The 19,808-nt window shown below is 42.4% G+C and overlaps 1 protein-coding gene and 1 long non-coding RNA gene across 4 annotated transcripts in view; one reads left to right on the top strand and one right to left on the bottom strand.

Annotated features, from left to right (window-relative positions):
* Nucleotides 1-1,387: 1,387 nt before the first annotated feature.
* Nucleotides 1,388-2,972, bottom strand: LOC138672264 (uncharacterized). Its single transcript, XR_011319679.1, has 3 exons — nucleotides 2,849-2,972; nucleotides 1,777-2,000; nucleotides 1,388-1,486 (listed from the first exon to the last, which is right to left on the bottom strand). It is a non-coding gene; the product is annotated as an uncharacterized lncRNA (long non-coding RNA).
* Nucleotides 2,973-5,203: 2,231 nt separating this feature from the next.
* The window catches only part of SLC39A5 (solute carrier family 39 member 5), a 114,472-nt gene continuing 99,867 nt past the window's right edge, over nucleotides 5,204-19,808 (top strand). For 2 of the 3 annotated variants that reach the window (XM_069758397.1, XM_069758399.1), the window contains exon 1: nucleotides 5,204-5,383. The gene's annotated coding sequence lies outside the window, so the exon portion shown is untranslated. The remainder of the gene's footprint in view (nucleotides 5,384-19,808) is intronic. The other variant, XM_069758398.1, reaches the window with a different exon arrangement.

Genomic DNA, 19,808 nt, shown 5'->3' with positions numbered 1-19,808 from the left:
TCCAACTCGGACAAAATCTCCTCAAGCCGTACTCAAGCCGTAGTCTAAACTCCACCAGGCGCATTTTTAATTATCGCTTGAGCCGGGCAAGACGTTATGTGGAGTGTGCCTTTGGGATTTTGACATTAAAATGGCGGATTTTACTAACCTGCATGCAACTGCAACCAGAAAATGTGGACCGTGTTGTGAAGGCGTGCATCTGTCTGCATAATTTTGTGGCGAGACATGAACCCCAGGTGGTAGACCCCGATGATTGTGAGTCGAACCTCAGTAGCATTGAATCGAATGCAGTTCGGTCTACAGCACAAATAATGAGGATTCGTGATCGATTTGCACATTACTTCACACATGAAGGCGATGTTCTATGGCAAGACAGATACGTGTGAAAATAATTTAAAGTCTTCCTGATGTCGTGTAAAAAGTTACCTTATGTCGTGTAAAAAGTTATGTTGTTTAACCTGATGTCGTGTAAAAAGTTATGTTGTGTTAAAAGTTTAAGTCATACAAGAATCTTAAATTTGAAACAGTTTACTAAATGTTTATGGATTTTTCCAACAAACTGTTGGTAGACAGGTTTAACATATGATATCCCATAGGGTTAAAAAAAAACAGAAAAAAAAAAAACTTGCAACGCGGTAATTGCACTTGGCTAGGGACAGTGAACAGTACTAAAGACTTTGGTACTGCACGGGCGTATTGTCTGCCCAACTGTATGATGGACTGCTACATTGTCTATGAGGTTCCACGCTCGTTTCACCCCGGCCTCTATATTGAGGGTTGTAGGCCAGCATGTCCATTCTTCTTGTTCCCGATGGAGCGGGTTCCTGGGGGCCCACAAATTCCTCAAGAAGGTCGTTCAGTCTTTGTCTAAACATAAGGTTTCTATGTGCTGGGATATTTTGAGCGACCGGCACATAAGACAAGAAAAGTAGCTTCCACTCATTAGCAGAGTATACAGACTCGCGGGCTTGCAGCTCGGTAATTTCCCGCCTCAGGTCTTTGAGCTCACTGCGACACATGTCCTCTACCCGTTGGAGTCCATCGACGATAATTGCATCAGCTTCATCTTTTTGTGATGCTCGCTTGCATCCACGCTGTGATTACAACCGGGCACTCACACCTGCAGCAACAGTGCTTCTCTCCACAGATCGTGGCTCGCTGATGCCAGACACATCTTCAGGTTGGGTTGGTTCCACTGGAGAAGGCTCCAGTTCCTCTGCTGGTCTAGGCGCAGCGGTACTGCATATCGTGCTGTAACCGCCCCAAAATTTTTTTTATTATTTTCCTTTAAACAAATGTCTCGCACACAGACCTATTTCTACTTACGAGCGCTGAGACAATGTTTTTTGAAGGAAGAGCAATTGGTCGTAATGCACATACGGGGTCACCCGTTTGCCACCTGATCCCCTTGGCGCATTCTGACTGTTCCGGTAGTCACGGACAAAGCGATCGCGGATGGACTTCCAACGGGTATGGACAGCATCGGCTTTAAATTTAAAAAAAAAAATATATATATATATAAAAATAGTAGATAGATAGTTTGAAGATATATGAAAAATTGTTCATAGTTTGTTACGATAGTTGATATATAAATAGTAGATAGATAGTTGTTAGATAATAGAAAAATAGTTTAGAAATAGTGTATAGATAGATATATAGTGTACAGATAGTTGATAATTGAGAGATAGATAGCAGACAACAAGTGGATAGGTTGATAGGATAGAACATTTTTTTTTATTTTTTCACATTTTTCGATGTAACGTCACCAATATTTACCAATTTTTTTCTTTGAGGTTGTCGACTTCTCCATGTATTGGGGATCAAAGTGACAGATAATTTGATCCCACAACTTGCGGTTCTTCACAATGTCATGGTGGGAGCTGTCGCTCTGGTCCCATATGGAGGGGTTGGCTTCCACAAGGTTGATCAGTGTCTCGTTGTGAATAGTCAATGGCTCTTCGTCAACAACAATCCTTTTTTTTTTTTGTCGCTGACTTGGACTATGTAAACACAAAACGTTATGTTGATAGTGTCAATTTCACTGGATGGCCATATTCATATATACAGAGATAGATAGATACATAGATATAGCAATAGATAGATACATAGATATAGATAGATAGATACATAGATATAGATAGATACATAGATATAGCAATAGATAGATACATAGATATAGCGATAGATAGATACATAGATATAGATAGATAGATACATAGATATAGATAGATAGATACATAGATATAGCAATAGATAGATACATAGATATAGCAATAGATAGATACATAGATATAGCAATAGATAGATACATAGATATAGATAGATACATAGATATAGATAGATAGATAGATACATAGATATAGATAGATAGATACATAGATATAGATAGATAGATACATAGATATAGATAGATAGATACATAGATATAGCAATAGATAGATACATAGATATAGCAATAGATAGATACATAGATATAGATAGAAAGATACATAGATATAGATAGATACATAGATATAGATAGATAGATACATAGATAGAGCGATAGATAGATACATAGATAGAGCGATAGATAGATAGAACGATAGATACATAGATATAGCGATAGATACATAGATATAGATAGATAGATAGATACATAAATATAGATAGATACATAGATATAGATAGATAGATACATAGAGCGATAGATTCATAGATATAGCGATAGATAGATACATAGATATAGATAGATAGATAAATAGATGGAGCGATAGATAGTTGATAGATAGTTTATAGATATAGTAGATAGAAAGTGAATAGATAGATTGTTGATAAATATTGGATAGAATATTTCTAGTTTTATATTTACCACTGGCAGTTGTGGCGACGACAGACGGCTAGGGACCTTCTTTCTTTTGTGTCCTCCGTGTGCCACAACCTATTGTGTATGTAAAATGTAAAAAAAATTAACATTCATTGGATCAATAAATTTATGCCTGAAAAATTCAACATGTGTGCTATGTACCTTTGTGGTTTTTGCCTGTTTTTTGGGGGGAGGTCTAGCAGCCTCGGGCTCAGAAGACTCCTATTCACAATAAAAACATGATTTTTATTACGTGCTTAGCTCAATACAATGGAGTTTCACACAACATTATTGTGGTTTTTTAAAGTGCAAGCCTACCGTTTGCGAAGAAAAAACCGCAGACACGCTGCTGCTGACATCAGTATCCGACATCTGCGTGCAACAAAGCAATACATTTTTAGTACACACACATCCGACGGACATTACAGACTTCCATGTTGTATACAGAGATATATAATATATAATATATAGAAATGTACTTACATTTCCTGTGATCTCTTGCAACACTCTGTCACGTGCAGTAGGCCTCAGGAGAAATGTGTGGGTGGGATACTCCTCATTTGGCCGAAATCACATTTCCTGTCACATGACCACATGTGACCACCCTCAAACGCTATTAAAACGTGTGGTCCTATTTGGAAATTTTTCATGATTTGCGTCTGACTGCGTTTGCAGAATGAACGCTTCCGTTAGTAGTGCGTTAGCTTGGCCGGACCCGAAAACGCTGCAAGCCGCGTTCAAGGTCCGTCAGAAAAAAAATGTTATGTGACAAACGCATACCAATTTAGGGATGCGTCACGATGCGTCAGACAATGCAAGTCTATGGGCGTGTTAGTATGTGCGTTACATTGCGTTTTTACTACTTAAAAACGTGTCCGTTAGATGGACTCACCTAGCGCAATGTGAACCTAGCCTAAATGATTATGAACTTTTTTTTGCATTATTTGATGTCTGTAAGCAATGCATTTTTTTGTATTATTTTGACCATTTTTCATTGTCAGAAAATAAATACAAAATTTATTGCTTGGAACTTCGGAGACATGTCTGTAGTTTATAGAATAAAAGAACAATTTACATTTTACTCAAAAATATGCCTATAAAGAGAAAAATCAGACAAACTGAACATTTTGCAGTGGTATATCAGGATGGGGGATAATTTATACAGTCTTGCACCGGGGCCCATCAGACCCTAGTTATGCCACTGGGGGTACGACACCCCGCACCCCCGCTGATCAACTGTTACTGGCACCGACCAGAATTTCTTCAATGCTAGTGGAACATTTTTATAGTTTTATAGCCTTACACTATGGCCGGTCCGAATAACTAAAGCAATTGTTACCATCCACCTCTCGTGTCTCCTCTTTTTCCTCATAGTTTGTAAGCTTGCGAGCAGGGCCCTCATTCCTCCTGGTATCTGTTTTGAACTGTATTTCTGTTATGCTGTAATGTCTATTGTCTGTACAAGTCCCCTCTATAATTTGTAAAGCGCTGCGGAATATGTTGGCGCTATATGAATAAAAATTATTATTATTATTATTATATAGTGGCAGTGGCCGTATACTGCAGATCCACCCCCTATTCAAAGGAATATCGGGTAGATCTGCAGTACCGGCTGCTGCAATTTTGAAGTAGCTGCTTTGTTCTGACAGCAATTGAGAACTTCCGACTGGTGCCAACTGGTGCCAGTAACAGCTGATCGACGGGGGTGCTGGGTGTCTCAGCCATTCCGATAAGTTATTGATGACGTATCCTAGCCTAAGGATAAGCCATCAATAAAGAAGTAGTGGCAATTCTCTTTAATGTAAGGTTAGGTTCACATTGCGTTAAAGCAGCCCGGTCAACACATCCGTTAAATGGGCTGTGTTAACGCAAGTGCCGGAATGTGATCGCGCTAGCTCAGATAAAGCTAGCAGATGCTCTATCTGCGTTAGCGGTGACGGACCCGGAAGCGCTGTAGCCCGCATCCCAGGGTCCGTCACTCAATGACGGCACATCCCTAGCGTACGCCCATTGTGGGCGTGCGCTAGCAATGCGTCCGACATAGGGCTTAATGGCGGCATTAACGGACTGTGCTACACCGCGTTATGCCGCGGTGTAACGTAGTCCGTCTAACGGACTGCCTATAACTTAATGTGAACCCAGCCTAAGAAAAAAAACATTGCTTCTTACAAATTTCCAGATTTCTCATTTTGGATTTTATACTTTTTTTCTGAATCTGGGTGCATTTACTCATGAAAAAACAGCCTTGATTTCTGCCATTGAAGACCTTTGCACCCAGTAGCACACATTCTCCAGCATGTGGCAGCAGCGGATCATTGTTAACCCTACTGCTGCCATTTCCTGCTAATTGGATTGAGCCTTAGAAATGTGGAAGTTTCTTCACACCTGCACATGAGAATGTTCCGGGTAGTGTCAGGTGGATGCTGCTCTGCAACTCTCTATAACTATTGATTATTATTATTTTATTGGATTTGCCTGCCAGTAAACTCAATGCAGCACAAGTGACGGGGATTTCAGAGCAGATTTCTGCCACAATAAAAGGTAGGTACCTGAAATGGTTGTTCTGAACTCTCAGACTTTGATTTCAGTGTGCTCTGTGTGAAACTGGGATTTCTTGGGCTCACCAAAGCAAGTGGTTATTGGGGTCCTCCCGCCATCTACTGGGTACAGAAATGAGCACGTAAACTGTGACCCACATGATAATCTGCTTTTCTGGCACATGCTAATGAGAAGTTTAGGAATCCGTCCATAAGTAACTAGCTACTAAAGATTTAGTTTTCTATCAAACCTTTTGAGTTACAAGGGTATGGTCACACAGAGCTTATTTTTGCTGTGTAAAAAGCTTATTTTCAGTGTCAAAATCCATGAAAAATAGTTTCAATGCTGTTTAAACAGTCAGGTTTTATACTAAATGCTTTCCAGTAAATGATATGTGACTTATTAGGGTTTGTGCACACATTGTCTTTTATGCTCCATAACCCGCCTGAAAAAAACTTTAAATAACCTCTCAAAAGAATTATGAATTGAAATATGAATTTCCATGTAAAAACTACTATATGTTCAGTCTTTTCAAGTTCCTGAAGATGCAAAACTATTAAAAGAAGTGAAGTGACCGTCCTGACTGCTCCCTCTTGGTAGCAGCTCGCAAATTTATGCAATAGAAAATTAAATAAAAAAAAACTGCGGGAAAAGACATTGCAAGAAACGACCAAAAATGACACCAAAGAAGATTCTTCTGGACAAATGTCCTGAAGCGTCTTCCTCCTGAAAAACTCGTTGGGTTCACACACATCCAAAAGACGTTGTGCACTAAGTGGATTCAACCTGAAAATCCAGGAAGGTCGTGGCAGATTCACGCCTTTGAATGCGGTAACACCAGGTGCATCCAGATGGAGGTCAAACTGGAAATGTGCTGAAGAAACCTGAAATTCTGCCTCAAATTACTAAGCTAATAAAAATTAGGTTAAGCTTCCACGATGAGAATTTGGAGAAGTTTTGATTTTGCAGATTTTCTGCATCTTTTGGGTAAATGAGGCTACCTGCGTTTTTTTTTTTGTATTGCATTTTTAAGCGTTTTTTTTTAATATGAGTTTTTGACGCTGCGTTTTTTGTCTCATTTTGGTATGTCAAGCTACTTTTGTTTTTGATAATAGCTGGTATTTGCTTTGACAACCTTTTATTGACATATTTTAATGCGCGGATTGCATGTGTATTTAGTGCATTTCTGGAGAGGGAACACACTACAAATAAACATGCTTTCTTTTTTTTTTTTTAACTCTCAAATTTTCTGCATCTAATGCAATTCTACGGTGTTAAATCTGCACATAACACTCAGTGTAACCACAAGGGAAATTAGCATGTTGTAGATAGAAAAAAAAAAGTGCTGCAGATTTTGTCTATGAAGCGTTAAAAAAAAAAAAAAAAAAAAAACGAGCACTGTGGGCATAAGAGCTCTATAAATCCCATCCACGTCACAGCAAAAATACACACCTCCAAAAACTCAATAAAAACTCATTGTGGGATCTTAGATTAGATGCTTAGATGGAGCCGTATTTTGGTCCTTGTGTCCGTTTTTACCATCAGTGATTTTCTCCTATAAATCACAAATTGCAAAGTTTCTCCTATCCATTACAATGGTTATCACAGACAGCACACTGATGGCAAAACGGACATATTTCGGCTTTTTTTTTTAATTTTTACTACTCAGTCTGGAAAAAAAAACACAGACGTGTAAACAGCCACAAAACAATAATGTGGATGAGAACACGTGCATAAAAAAAAAAGGCGTGTGAATGATGCTCACTCTTTGGTGATGGGGTTTAGAACCAAAATGCTGCCTATTTGTCCCCTCTTTTCTATATTCGTGTTTTTCCATAAAATCCCTTTGCTAACTTCTTTACCTTAGGCTTCCTGCTTTTAGAAGCCAGGAGAACAAATATCTGCCAGTCATTTTCCCATCACCCGATTGTATGTCATGTATAATTTTGCACTCAGTTTTCGGATACAATGCATTGTGTATAATCTGGAGCTTTTACAGTAATGTGCTAAAACTGGAAAGCTTTTTGATGAAAGAATTAAATTATTAACTTTCATATGTATGTAACAGTGCGGGTTCTTGCCCAGTCCCCCACCAAGGCAAAATCTGTATTCCAATGACTAAGTGTAGGATTGGAAAAACAAACAGCACAGGCCTACACAACTTTACTGTGGGCTAAATCGGGATGTGTAAACCTTAGTGTGTAACCAAGAAGAGCATCAACGCTAAGTACAGGACACACAACTGGTAAGTGTCCCACAGCGTTCTGGTCCTTGTGTATGCTTGATCTGCTTGTTTTATGCTATTAATAATCGGTATGTTCATTATACAGTATACATTATATCCTATAGTTCCATTAAATTCTATTTTAGGGGTCTTTCAGACATTTTTGGCTATTTAGCATTTGTGGAATGTGACCTTTTAATCCAGAGTTTGAACTACAAAAAAGTATCCAGTAGACTTTTATGGAGCATATGTTTAGACAAAGTTACATGTGAATAACTCAAATTTAATCTGGGTGAAATTATGGTAGAGGATGAGTAAAAGGCCATTTTATTAAAAGCCTTTTTCTTGGTAGTATTTACACAAGAAAATCCCATAGCAGATAACATCATCAAGGACACCACAAATTCTCCATTAAATGTCACCTGCTTAACCAGCAGGAGGTAAAGTGCCACCTCAAATTTTAGGCAGCTCAGTGATTCGCTCTGTTGTTTTGCCCCACAAAGGACAACATCTGCAAGGAGTTTGTATGTTCTCCCTGTGTTTATGTGGGTTTCCTCCTGGTGTTCCAGTTTTTTTCCCACACTCCAAAGACATACTGATGGGGCTCTTAATTCCCTAATGGGGACAGTGATGAATGGCGCTATATAAGAAACACGTAATAAATAATAACAATGTAAACAAATCATTGTTTCCTGACGGCAAACACCCTCAAATACTGCAGGAATTAAGTTCAATTAATGTTTAATAATCACATGGTCTGTACCACAGGACTGGCAAATGTGATACCAATATTGTACAGTCATGGCCAAAATTTTTGAGAATGACACCAAAATCATATTTTCACATGATCTGCTGCCCTCTGGTTTTTATTAGTGTTTGTCTGATGTTTATATCACATACAGAAATATAATTGCAATCATATTATGAGTACCAATAGGTTATATTGAAAGTTAGAATGAGTTAATGCAGCAAGTCAATATTTGCAGTGTTGACCCTTCTTCTTCAATACCTCTGCAATTCTCCCTGGCATGCTCTCAATCAACTTCTGGACCAAATCCTGACTGATAGCAGTTCATTCTTGCATAATCAATGCTTGCATTTTGCCAGAATTTGTTGGTTTTTGTTTGTCCACCCGTCTCTTGATGATTGACCACAAGTTCTCAATGGGATTAAGATCTGGGGAGTTTTCAGGTCATGGACCCAAAATCTTTATGTTTTGTTCCATGAGCCATTTAGTTATCACCTTTGCTTTATGGAAAGGTGCTCCATCATGCTGGAAATGGCATTGTTGGGCGCCAAACTGTTCTTGGACGGTTGGGAGAATTTGCTCTTGGAGGACATTCTGGTACCATTCTTTATTCATGGCTGTGTTTTTAGGCAAGACTGAGTGAGCCAATTCCCTTGGCTGAGAAGCAACCCCACACATGAATGGTTTCAGGATGCTTTACAGTTGGCATGAGGCAAGACTGGTGGTAGCGCTCACCTCTTCTTCTCCGAATAAGCTGTTTTCCAGATGTCCCAAACAATCGAAAAGGGGATTCATCAGAGAAAATGACTTTGCCCCAGTCTTCAGCAGTCCACTCCCTGTACCTTTTGCAGAATATCAGTCGGTCCCTGATGTTTTTTCTGGAGAGAAGTGGCTTCTTTGGTGCCCTCCTTGAAACCAGGCCTTGCTCAAAGAGTCTCCGCCTCACAGTGCGTGCAGAAGCACTCACACCAGCCTGCTGCCATTCCTGAGCAAGCTCAGCACTGCTGGTAGTCCGATCCCGCAGCTGAAACAGTTTTAAGATACGGTCCTGGCGCCTGCTGGTCTTTCTTGGGCTCCCTGGAGCTTTTTTGACAACAATGGAAGCTCTCTCCTTGAAGTTCTTGATGATGCGATAGATTGTTGACTGGTGCAATCTTTGTAGCTGCGATACTCTTCCCTGTTAGGCCATTTTTGTGCAGTGCAATGATGGCTGCACGTGTTTCTTTAGAGATGACCATGGTTAACTGAAGAGAAACAATGATACCAAGCACCAGCCTCCTTTTAAAGTGTCCAGTGATGTCATTCTTACTTAATCATGACTGATTGATCGCCAGCCCTGTCCTCATCAACACCCACACCTGTGTTAATGGATCAATCACTAAAACGATGTTAGCTGCTCCTTTTAAGGCAGGACTGCAATGATGTTGAAATGTGTTTTGGGGTTTAAAGTTCATTTTCTGGGCAAATATTGACTTTGCAAGTACAGTAATTGCTGTTAAGCTGATCACTCTGACATTCAGGAGTATATGCAAATTGCCATTAGAAAAAATGAAGCAGTAGACTTTGGAAAAATTAATATTTGTCTCATTCTCAAAATTTTTGTCCATGACTGTAAAAGGGGACAAAAAATGACTATGGAAATTATAGGCCAGTAAATGTATTCTCTACTGTGTTCAAAATCTTTGAGGGTTTTCTATGAGATGGGTGAAATTATGGAAGAGAATAACATTATGACCCAATATCAACTTGAATTTATAAGATTCGATCCTGTCAAATTAATGTATCAGTTTTTATGAGGAGGCAAGTTCTAGATTGTTCCAGGGTTCTATCGTAAAATCTTCAGCTTGCGCCTTTTGAGGTAGTCTATTGTGGATTTTGACGTGTGGTTAGGATCATTATCCATTTGTAAAAGCCATTCTCTTTTTAACTACAGGGTTTTTGGACTTGTTTCCAAAATGCTTCAGGCTTGTTTTGATGTTCTTTTTAATACTTCTGACGCTGAACTTTATTTTGAGGATACAGTAGAGGTTTTCTTCTGAAGACTCTTCCATGAAGGCCATATTTGTGCAGGTGTCTCTGAACAGTAGAACTATATACCGTATATACTCGATTATAAGCCGACCCGAGTATAAGCCGACCCCCCTAATATTGCCACAAAAAAACTGGGAAAACTTAATGACTCGAGTATAAGCCTAGAGTGGAAAATAAAGCAGCTACCGGTAAATTTCAAAAGTAAAAATAAATACCAATAAAAGTAAACTTTATCGAGATATCAGTAGGTTAAGTGTTTTTGAATATCCATATTGAATCAGGAGCCCCATATAATACTCCATACAGTTCATGATGGGCCCCATAAGATGCTCCATACAAAATACGCCCCATATAATGCTCCATAAAGTTTATGATGGGCCCAATAAGATGCTCCATATTAAAATATGCCCCATAAAATGCTGTATATAATAAAGCATAAGTGGGAATATAAAACGTAACTTTTAATATTTATAGAAAACATAAAAACCAAATAGTCACCCAAAGTGAAAATAAAACCTGGGGTACAGTCTCAACCATATGGTGTGATGGCCATAGAGACTTATGAACCCCTATTAGGATTCAAAGATTCCGCCTGCAAGAGTACTTGTGAAATCAATACAAGCTAAGGTATGATGTATAAGAAAGCTGTGAAAAAAATACTCTTATAATCAACTGCACAAATTTTCATACAGTTAGTTGCATGTAAAAACAATTATTAGCATATAGCAGTTATAGCACATAATGTAAACAGTGACACTGATAATTATTCAATAATGGAAAAGGAACAATCTCACCAATTCCAAGGTATAGGCATAGGAGCACCGGATATTCACTGGTCAGGGGATGATCCGGAAAATGAAGAAAAGAGATGACAATACCCTGTCAATCCCTATGGGGCTACCGGTAAGCTATCCCCAAAGCTCCTGCCCTTACAAGGGCAGTCCACATCTACCCCTGCACACACATGCCCTGCACTCTCCCTGTTCAATCGTCCCGACGCGTTTCTTCCAAGCTAAATCTTCAGGGGACTTGCTTGTATGAGGAGATAAAGTGCCTATGTGCTAGAAAGAGGGACAAAGAGTCCTGCCACCCTCTATACTGTCTTGCAGAGAGTGGTAAAGGCGTAGGGCCAGTCTTGAAATAGGAAACGGTATGTGAAAAAAAGGGGGAGGACTCACAACCACTTCCTATGGGGAAATCAAATACAACACATGGCAGCTGTGAGTAATCTAAACATTCTGCAGAGGGCAATAAGCGATGATACGCCCACTGTCAAATAACAACACTCTGTATACTCAATAATACATAGCATGTACGGCGCTATATCCGCATTACAATACAGAGAGCAGGTAAAACTCACAGTTTGAATGATGTCACACGCCGAAAAAACCATGCGGTGCTCATACGTGGATGGACGATACAAGCACTTCCCGTCATGCGCAATGGTTACCGGAAGTAACCGCTGCCTGGCAACAAAGACGCCAAGCTGTAAGCCTGTAATACTGCATCCAATAACAAAAGATCGGCACTCAACATAGTGCGGTAGAGGTATGGAAAAGACGTAGGAGCCTTACGATAGTGCCATGTCAAAGTAAGGCGCCCTGTATTAGAAAGGCTAAAGGTACCGTCACACAGCGGTGACGTCACCGCTCTGCTTTCCGTCTGACCGACGCTCACAGCCAGTACAGGAGGAGTGCAGAGCACAGCGCTGGAGGACAGACGGCTGTAGGTAAGTATGTAGTGTTTGTTTTTTTTTACTTTTAGGATGGTAACCAGGGTAAACATCGGGTTACTAAGCGCGGCCCTGCGCTTAGTTACCCGATGTTTACCCTGGTTACCAGTGAAGACATCGCTGAATCGGTGTCACACACGCCGATTCAGCGATGTCTGCGGGGAGTCCAGAGACCAAATAAAGTTCTGGACTTTCTTCCCCGACCAGCGACAGCACAGCAGGGGCCTGATCGCTGCTGCCTGTCACACTGGACGATATCGCTAGCGAGGACGCTGCAACGTCACGGATCGCTAGCGATACAGTCTAGTGTGACGGTACCTTTACTGTGTGGAAGGACGCTGACCGGAAGTAACCGTAACTAAGCGACCTGGGCGCAACTGTAAATACGAGCAGGAGCATTAGAAATAACAGTGCATGATTAAGAACTATAAGTATACATAACACAGGAGGAAATCCTATAAAGTATAGCCAAACAATTGCAAAACGGTTGTAAATGATAATTATCACTTAGAACGGCGTGTTGAATAGGATATATAGCTATGATCATAACTACTATATATCATGCCACATGATAAAGAAAGCCCCATACCACAAATTACTATGGTAAACATAATTTATAATTATTAATCATGCAAATCCCATGGAAAATGTGGGTGACGATAATAAAGGATTTAGGCATAGTAGAAAAATGACTGTGTGATACCAGAAGATGACTAGAAATAAAGAGGCACAGGGGAATAGTTCAGATAAAACAACTATAATTAATTTGGTCATTCAGACCATATGGGACCACAGTATTCAAGTAAAAAATCCATTTGGCCTCTCGCTGCAATAGCAATTGGTCCCAATCTCCCCCCCTCCCCCCCTCCCGTATGGGTTTTGTCACCTTCTCTATGGCCATGAATTTAAGATGCTTAGATTGGCCATTATGCATATGATTAACATGCCGAGAAATGGGGGTGTCTCTCCCATGCTCCACATCTCCGACATGTTCTCCAACTCTTCGCTTGAATTCTCTGATAGTTTTTCCAACGTATTCAATACCACAGGAACAAGATGCCTTGTAAACGACCCCTTTAGTACTGCAATTTATAAATAATAAAGTTTATGATGGGCCCCATATTAAAATATGCCCCATAAAATGCTGCACAAAAGTTAATAATGGCCCCATAAGATGCTCCATAGACACATTTGCCTAATACAATGCTGCACAAATGTTGATTATAGCCCCATAAGATGCTCCATAGAGATATTTACCCCATATAGTGCTGCACAAACGTTATGGCCCCATAAGATGCTCCATAAAGATAGTTGCCCCATATAGTGCTGCACAAACGTTAATTATGACCCCATAAGATGCTCCATACAGACACTTGCCCCATATAGTGCTGCACAAACGTTAATTATGACCCCATAAGATGCTCCATACAGACACTTGCCCCATATAATGCTGCACAAATGTTAATTATGGCCCCATAAGATACTCCATTAAGATATTTGCCCCATATAGTACTGCACAAACGTTGATTATGGCCCCATCAGATGCTCCATACAGACATTTGCCCCATTTGCTGTTGTTGTGATAAAAAAAATCACATGCTCACCTCTCTCGCTCAGGCCCCCGGCACTTTAAATATTCACCTTTCCTCTTTCCGGCGCTGCACCATCTTCAGTGTCTTCAGGGGTGGATTAAGGGTAGCCAGGGCCCCGGGCTGTTCAGACACTGTGGGCCCCCCCCGGTCATGTGACGGGGGTCATGTGACGGGGGTCATGTGACGGGGGTCATGTGACGGGGGTCATGTGACGGGGGTCATGTGACGGGGGTCATGATATACCCAAACCAGATTATTCCAGAAAAATGGCCAGGCCCTACTCTACTGTAACCAATTAAATATTTGTTAAAATCTGCAATACAATTTAGGTATATTTTGACGAATAATATCACATACAAGGAACAAATACCACCGCACCATGACCAGACCACAAATTACAACCACAGTGATCGAATAATATCACATACAAGGAACAAATACCACCGCACCATGACCAGACCACAAATTACAACCACAGTGATCGAATAATATCACATACAAGGAACAAATACCACGGCGCCATGACCAGACCACAAATTACAACCACAGTGATCGAATAATATCACATACAAGGAACAAATACCACCGCACCATGTCAAGACCACAAATTACAACCACAGTGATCGAATAATATCACATACAAGGAACAAATACCACCGCACCATGTCAAGACCACATATTACCACCACTTGGTGACCAAATATCACATACAAGGGACAAATACCACAACACCATGTCCAGACCACATATTACCACCACATAGTGACTGAATGCTACAATACTGATCAGTAAAAAACAACAACACAATACTATCACCATAAGTGCCAGTATTCACAGGAGATCTGTACTTAGTATGCAGTGTCTGTGTAGAGGTAATACAGAGATCACTGGTGGTATTATACACAGGACCTCTATATAGTATACAGTGTATAGTGTCAGTGTATAGGTAACACTGACTCACCAGTGACGTCTCAAGGTGAAGTCCTTCATCTTTCATCCAGCACAGACCGCCATCATTTCTTCCAGCCAGGACTCGTTTCTGCAGGAAATAACAGTTATCTCGAGCTCCGCTTGCAGAACACATTACTTAATTTTTCACAACTTCTACATTACACCACATGAAGAAAAAAAGGCGATATAGTGTCACTCTGCACAGTAACAGGACCGACCCCCATTTAAAACAGTATACTCAAAAAATAAAATAAATACATCACTGCAGTAATAATATCCCTTAATTAGCCCCTATGGTAATAATATTCCCCACCCTGGCCCCATGTGTCTCATTCCTGGCTCCAGCCATATGTTCTCGCATCCTGCCCTCATGAGTATCCATTCTACCCCATATGATCTCCACATCCTGCCCCATCTGTCTCCATCGTATCCATCCTGCCCCATGATCCAATCCTGCCCCATGTCTTTCATTCTGCCCCGTGTCTCCAATCATGCCCCGTGTCTACATTCTGCCCATGCCTCCAGTCCTGCCCCCAGTGTGTCCAGCAATCTGCCCCAGCGTCCTCCAGCAATCCGCCCCAGCGTCCTCAGCAATCTGCCCCAGTGTCCTCTAGCATTGCCCCAGTGTGTCCAGCAATCTGCCCCAGCGTCCTCCAGCAATCTGCCCCAGCGTCCTCCAGCAATCTGCCCCAGTGTCCTCAGCAATCTGCCCCAGTGTCCTCTAGCATTGCCCCAGCGTCCTCCAGGAATCTGCCCCAGCGTCCTACAGCAATCTGCCCCAGCGTCCTCCAGCAATCTGCCCCAGCATCCTCCAGCAATCTGCCACAGTGTCCTCTAGCATTGCCCCAGCGTCCTCCAGCAATCTGCCCCAGCGTCCTCCCGCAATCTGCCCCAGCGTCCTCCAGCAATCTGCCCCAGCGTCCTCCAGCAATCTGCCCCAGTGTCCTCCAGCAATCTGCCCCAGTGTCCTCCAGCATTGCCCTCAGTGTTTCCACCGTTATTAAAACAAAAAACAAAGTCTCCTCACCTGTCCGCGCTCCAGCGCTGAACTCCCTCCAACAGAGCACACTCGCCGGCGACTGACAACGACGTCAGACGCCGGCGACGTGTGCGCCTGCGGCCGACATCAGCCGCCAGCCTCCAATTGGCTGGCGGCTGTTGTTAACTATTGACGTGCGGGCGAGTTCCCGCACGTCAATAGGAAACCACCGCAGCGCCGGAAGGGGCCCGGTGAGCAGATGAGAAGGGGCCCGATGCGGGCCCCCTCTCTCTGCCCACCGGGTACGGCGGGGCACATAAATGCCAGCGGCGGCGGCCGCCGGCATTCACAGATGATTATCAGAGGGTCAATCTGTGCGGTAGCCCAGGGCCCCCCCAGACCACTGGGCCCTGGGCTACCGCCCATATTGACCCTCTGATAATCCGCCCCTGAGTGTCTTCTGCACTGACGTTCAGGCAGAGGGTGCGCACTAACCATGTCACTGCGCCCTCTGACCTGAGTGTCACTGCAGAAGACGCTGAAGACGGAGCGGCAGCTGGAATGAGGAGAGGTGAATATCGTGCAGCGCTCCCCCTCCCCATTATACTCACCCGCTCCTGGTGCTGTGCAGTCCCTGGTTCCCCGGTGCCACAGCGTCTTCCTGTATTGAATGGTCACATGGTACCACTCATTACAGTAATGAATATGTGGCCCCTCCCCTAAGGGAGGTGGAACCGCATATTAATTACTGTAATGAGCGATACCATGTGACCACTAAGTACAGGAAGAAGCTGAGGCACCAGGAGAACCAGGGACCTGCAGGGACCGCGCCAGGAGCAGGTGAGTATTATTGGACAGCCCCCGCTCCCCCTTCCCTGCCGACCCCTGGGTATGACTCCAGTATAAGGCTACTTTCACACTTCAATCTTTTGTCCTCCGTCGCAATCTGTTGGTTTGGGCAAAAAACAGATCCTGCAAATGTGCTTGCAGGATGCGTTTTTTGCCCATAGACTAGTATCAGCGATGGATCGCGACGGATGGTGTTGTGAATTCCGCTCTTGTGCTCCCTTCGTTGGTTGTAAGTAGCATTTTTGTGAGTTCTGCTCTTGGGCTCCCTCCTGTGGTTTTGAGTGGTATGGCTGCTTCTTGGATTTAGCTTCAGCAGCTGTTTTCACTGATCATCTTTCTGGCTCGGCTATATTAGTCTGGCCTTATCCCTCATTCAATGCCAGTTGTCAATTGTTCCTGCCTGGAGTCATTGCTCTTAGGATTTTCCTGACACTCTGACCAGTTCAGCAAAAGCTAAGTCCTTGCTTGTCCTTTTGCAGTTCACTTGTTGTGGACTTTGTTGTTCAGCACTTTCTATGTTTTGTTCATTTGTCCAGCTTATCAGTATGGATCTATTCAGCTAGGCTGGAAGCTCTGGGCAGCAGAGTTTGCCCTCCACACCTTTAGTCAGGTGTGGAGATTTTTGCATTCCTCTGCGGTGGACTTTTTCTAGTTTTTATTACTGACCGCACAGCGTTCTGTCCTGTACTATTTCTATCTAGCTAGAAGTGGCCTCCTGTGCTTAATCTTGTTTCATACTACGTATGTCATTTCCTTCTCCTCTCACAGTCATTACTTGTGGGGGCTAATCTATCCTTTGGGGATTTTCTCTGAGGCAAGATAGAAGCAGGAAAACTATCTTTAGGGGTAGTTAGCTCTTAGGCTGTGACGAGATGCCTAGGCAGAGTTAGGAGCATTCCACGGCTACTTCTAGTGTTGTGTCGAGCTTAGGGACTGCGGTCAGTATAGTTACCACCTGCTCAGAGCTAGTCGCATGTCGCTCCTTAATCACCAGACCATAACAGTACAACTGGCCAAAAATGAGCTGAATGCATCTCAAAAGAAGGAAAAGAAAAAGAGTTCTGAGCCATTTTTTTTTTTCTTCTTTAGTTTGTTTTGTCTTTTTCCTTCCTCTTATCTCTGGGTGATTCAGGATTTGGATGCAGGCATGGATGTTCAGGGGTTGTTTTCTCGTGTGGATCAGCTTGCTGCAAGAGTACAGAGTATTCAAGATTATGTTGTTCAGACTCCGGCCTTAGAGCCTAGAATTCCTACTCCGGATTTGTTTTACGGGGATAGATCTAAGTTTTTGAACTTTAAAAATAACTGCAAATTGTTTTTTGCTCTGAAACCCCGTTCCTCTGGTGACCCCATTCAGCAAGTAAAGATAGTTATTTCTCTGCTGCGTGGCGACCCTCAGGACTGGGCATTCTCTCTTGAGTCAGGGGATCCGGCATTGCTCAATATAGATGCATTCTTTCAATCGCTCGGATTATTGTATGACGAACCTAACTCTGTAGAGCATGCTGAGAAAACACTATTGGCCCTGTGTCAGGGTCAGGAAGCGGCAGAATTATACTGCCAGAAATTTAGAAAATGGTCTGTGCTCACTAAATGGAATGAGGACGCTTTGGCAGCAATTTTCAGAAAGGGTCTTTCTGAAACCCTTAAAGATGTTATGGTGGGTTTTCCCACGCCTGTTGGTTTGAGCGAATCTATGTCTCTGGCCATTCAGATTGATCGGCGCCTGCGCGAACGCAAAGTGGTGCACCATATGGCAGTGTCCTCTGAGCAGAGTCCTGAGGCCATGCAATGTGATAGGATTTTGACTAGAGCGGAACAGAGGGGATACAGACGTCAGAATGGGCTGTGGTGATTCTGCTCATGCTATTTCTGATTGCCCGAAGCGTATTAAGAGGGTCGCTAGATCTGTTACCATTAGTACTGTGCAGCCTAAGTTTCTCCTGTCTGTGACCCTGATTTGCTCATTGTTATCTTTTTCTGTCATGGCATTTTTTGGATTCAGGCGTTGCTCTGAACTTAATGGACTTAGAATTCGCTAGGCGCTGTGGTTTTTCTTTGCAGCCTTTGCAGAGTCCCATACCCTTGAGGGGTATTGATGCTACACCATTGGCCAAGAATAAACCTCAGTATTAGACTCAGCTGACTATGTGCATAGCTCCTGCACATCAGGAAGATTGCCGTTTTCTGGTGTTGCATAATTTACATGATGTTGTTGTACTGGGTTTTCCATGGTTACAAGTACACAATCCAGTGCTGGATTGGAAATCAATGTCTGTGACTAGTTGGGGTTGTCAAGGGGTACATAGTGACGTTCCTTTAATGTCAATTTCCTCTTCCCCCTCTTCTGATGTTCCTGAATTTTTGTCAGATTTCCAGCATGTATTCGATGAGTCCAAGTCCAGTTCCCTTCCTCCACATAGGGACTGTGATTGTGCTATTGACTTGATTCCTGGCTGTAAGTTCCCTAAGGGCCGACTTTTCAATCTGTCTGTGCCAGAGCATGCCGCCATGCGGAGCTATGTTAAGGAGTCTTTGGAGAAAGGGCATATTCGGCCGTCTTCGTCACCATTGGGAGCGGGATTCTTTTTTGTTGCCAAGAAGGATGGCTCCTTAAGACCCTGTATTGATTATCGCCTTCTTAATAAGATCACGGTCAAATTCCAATACCCTTTACCTTTGCTCTCTGATTTGTTTGCTAGGATTAAGGGGGCTAGTTGGTTTACCAAGATTGACCTTCGAGGGGCAAATAATCTTGTTCGTATTAAACAGGGTGACGAATGGAAAACTGCATTTAACACGCCCGAAGGCCATTTTGAATACCTGGTGATGCCTTTCGGGCTTTCTAATGCTCCTTCTGTATTTCAGTCCTTTATGCATGATATTTTCCGCAATTATCTTGACAAATTCTTGATTGTGTATTTGGATGATATTTTGATTTTTTCCAATGATTGGGAGTCTCATGTGAAGCAGGTTAGGATGGTATTCCAGATCCTTCGTGATAATGCTCTATTTGTGAAGGGGTCTAAGTGCCTATTCGGAGTTCAGAAGGTCTCTTTTTTGGGGTTTATTTTTTCCCCTTCGTCTATAGAAATGGATCCCGTTAAGGTCCAAGCCATTCATGACTGGATTCAACCCACATCTGTGAAGAGCCTTCAGAAATTTTTGGGCTTTGCTAATTTTTATCGCCGTTTCATTGCCAACTTCTCTAGTGTGGTTAAACCCCTGACCGATTTGACGAATAAAAGGCGCTGATGTGACTAATTGGTCCTCTGAGGCTGTTGAGGCCTTTCAGGAGCTTAAACGCCGATTTACTTCTGCC

The sequence above is a fragment of the Ranitomeya imitator genome, chromosome 3 (assembly GCF_032444005.1).
Source record: "Ranitomeya imitator isolate aRanImi1 chromosome 3, aRanImi1.pri, whole genome shotgun sequence".
In the NCBI taxonomy this organism is placed as follows: Eukaryota; Metazoa; Chordata; class Amphibia; order Anura; family Dendrobatidae; genus Ranitomeya; species Ranitomeya imitator.
The sequence above is the reverse complement of the archived record's forward strand: the minus strand, read 5'-3'. Positions and strand labels throughout refer to the sequence as shown.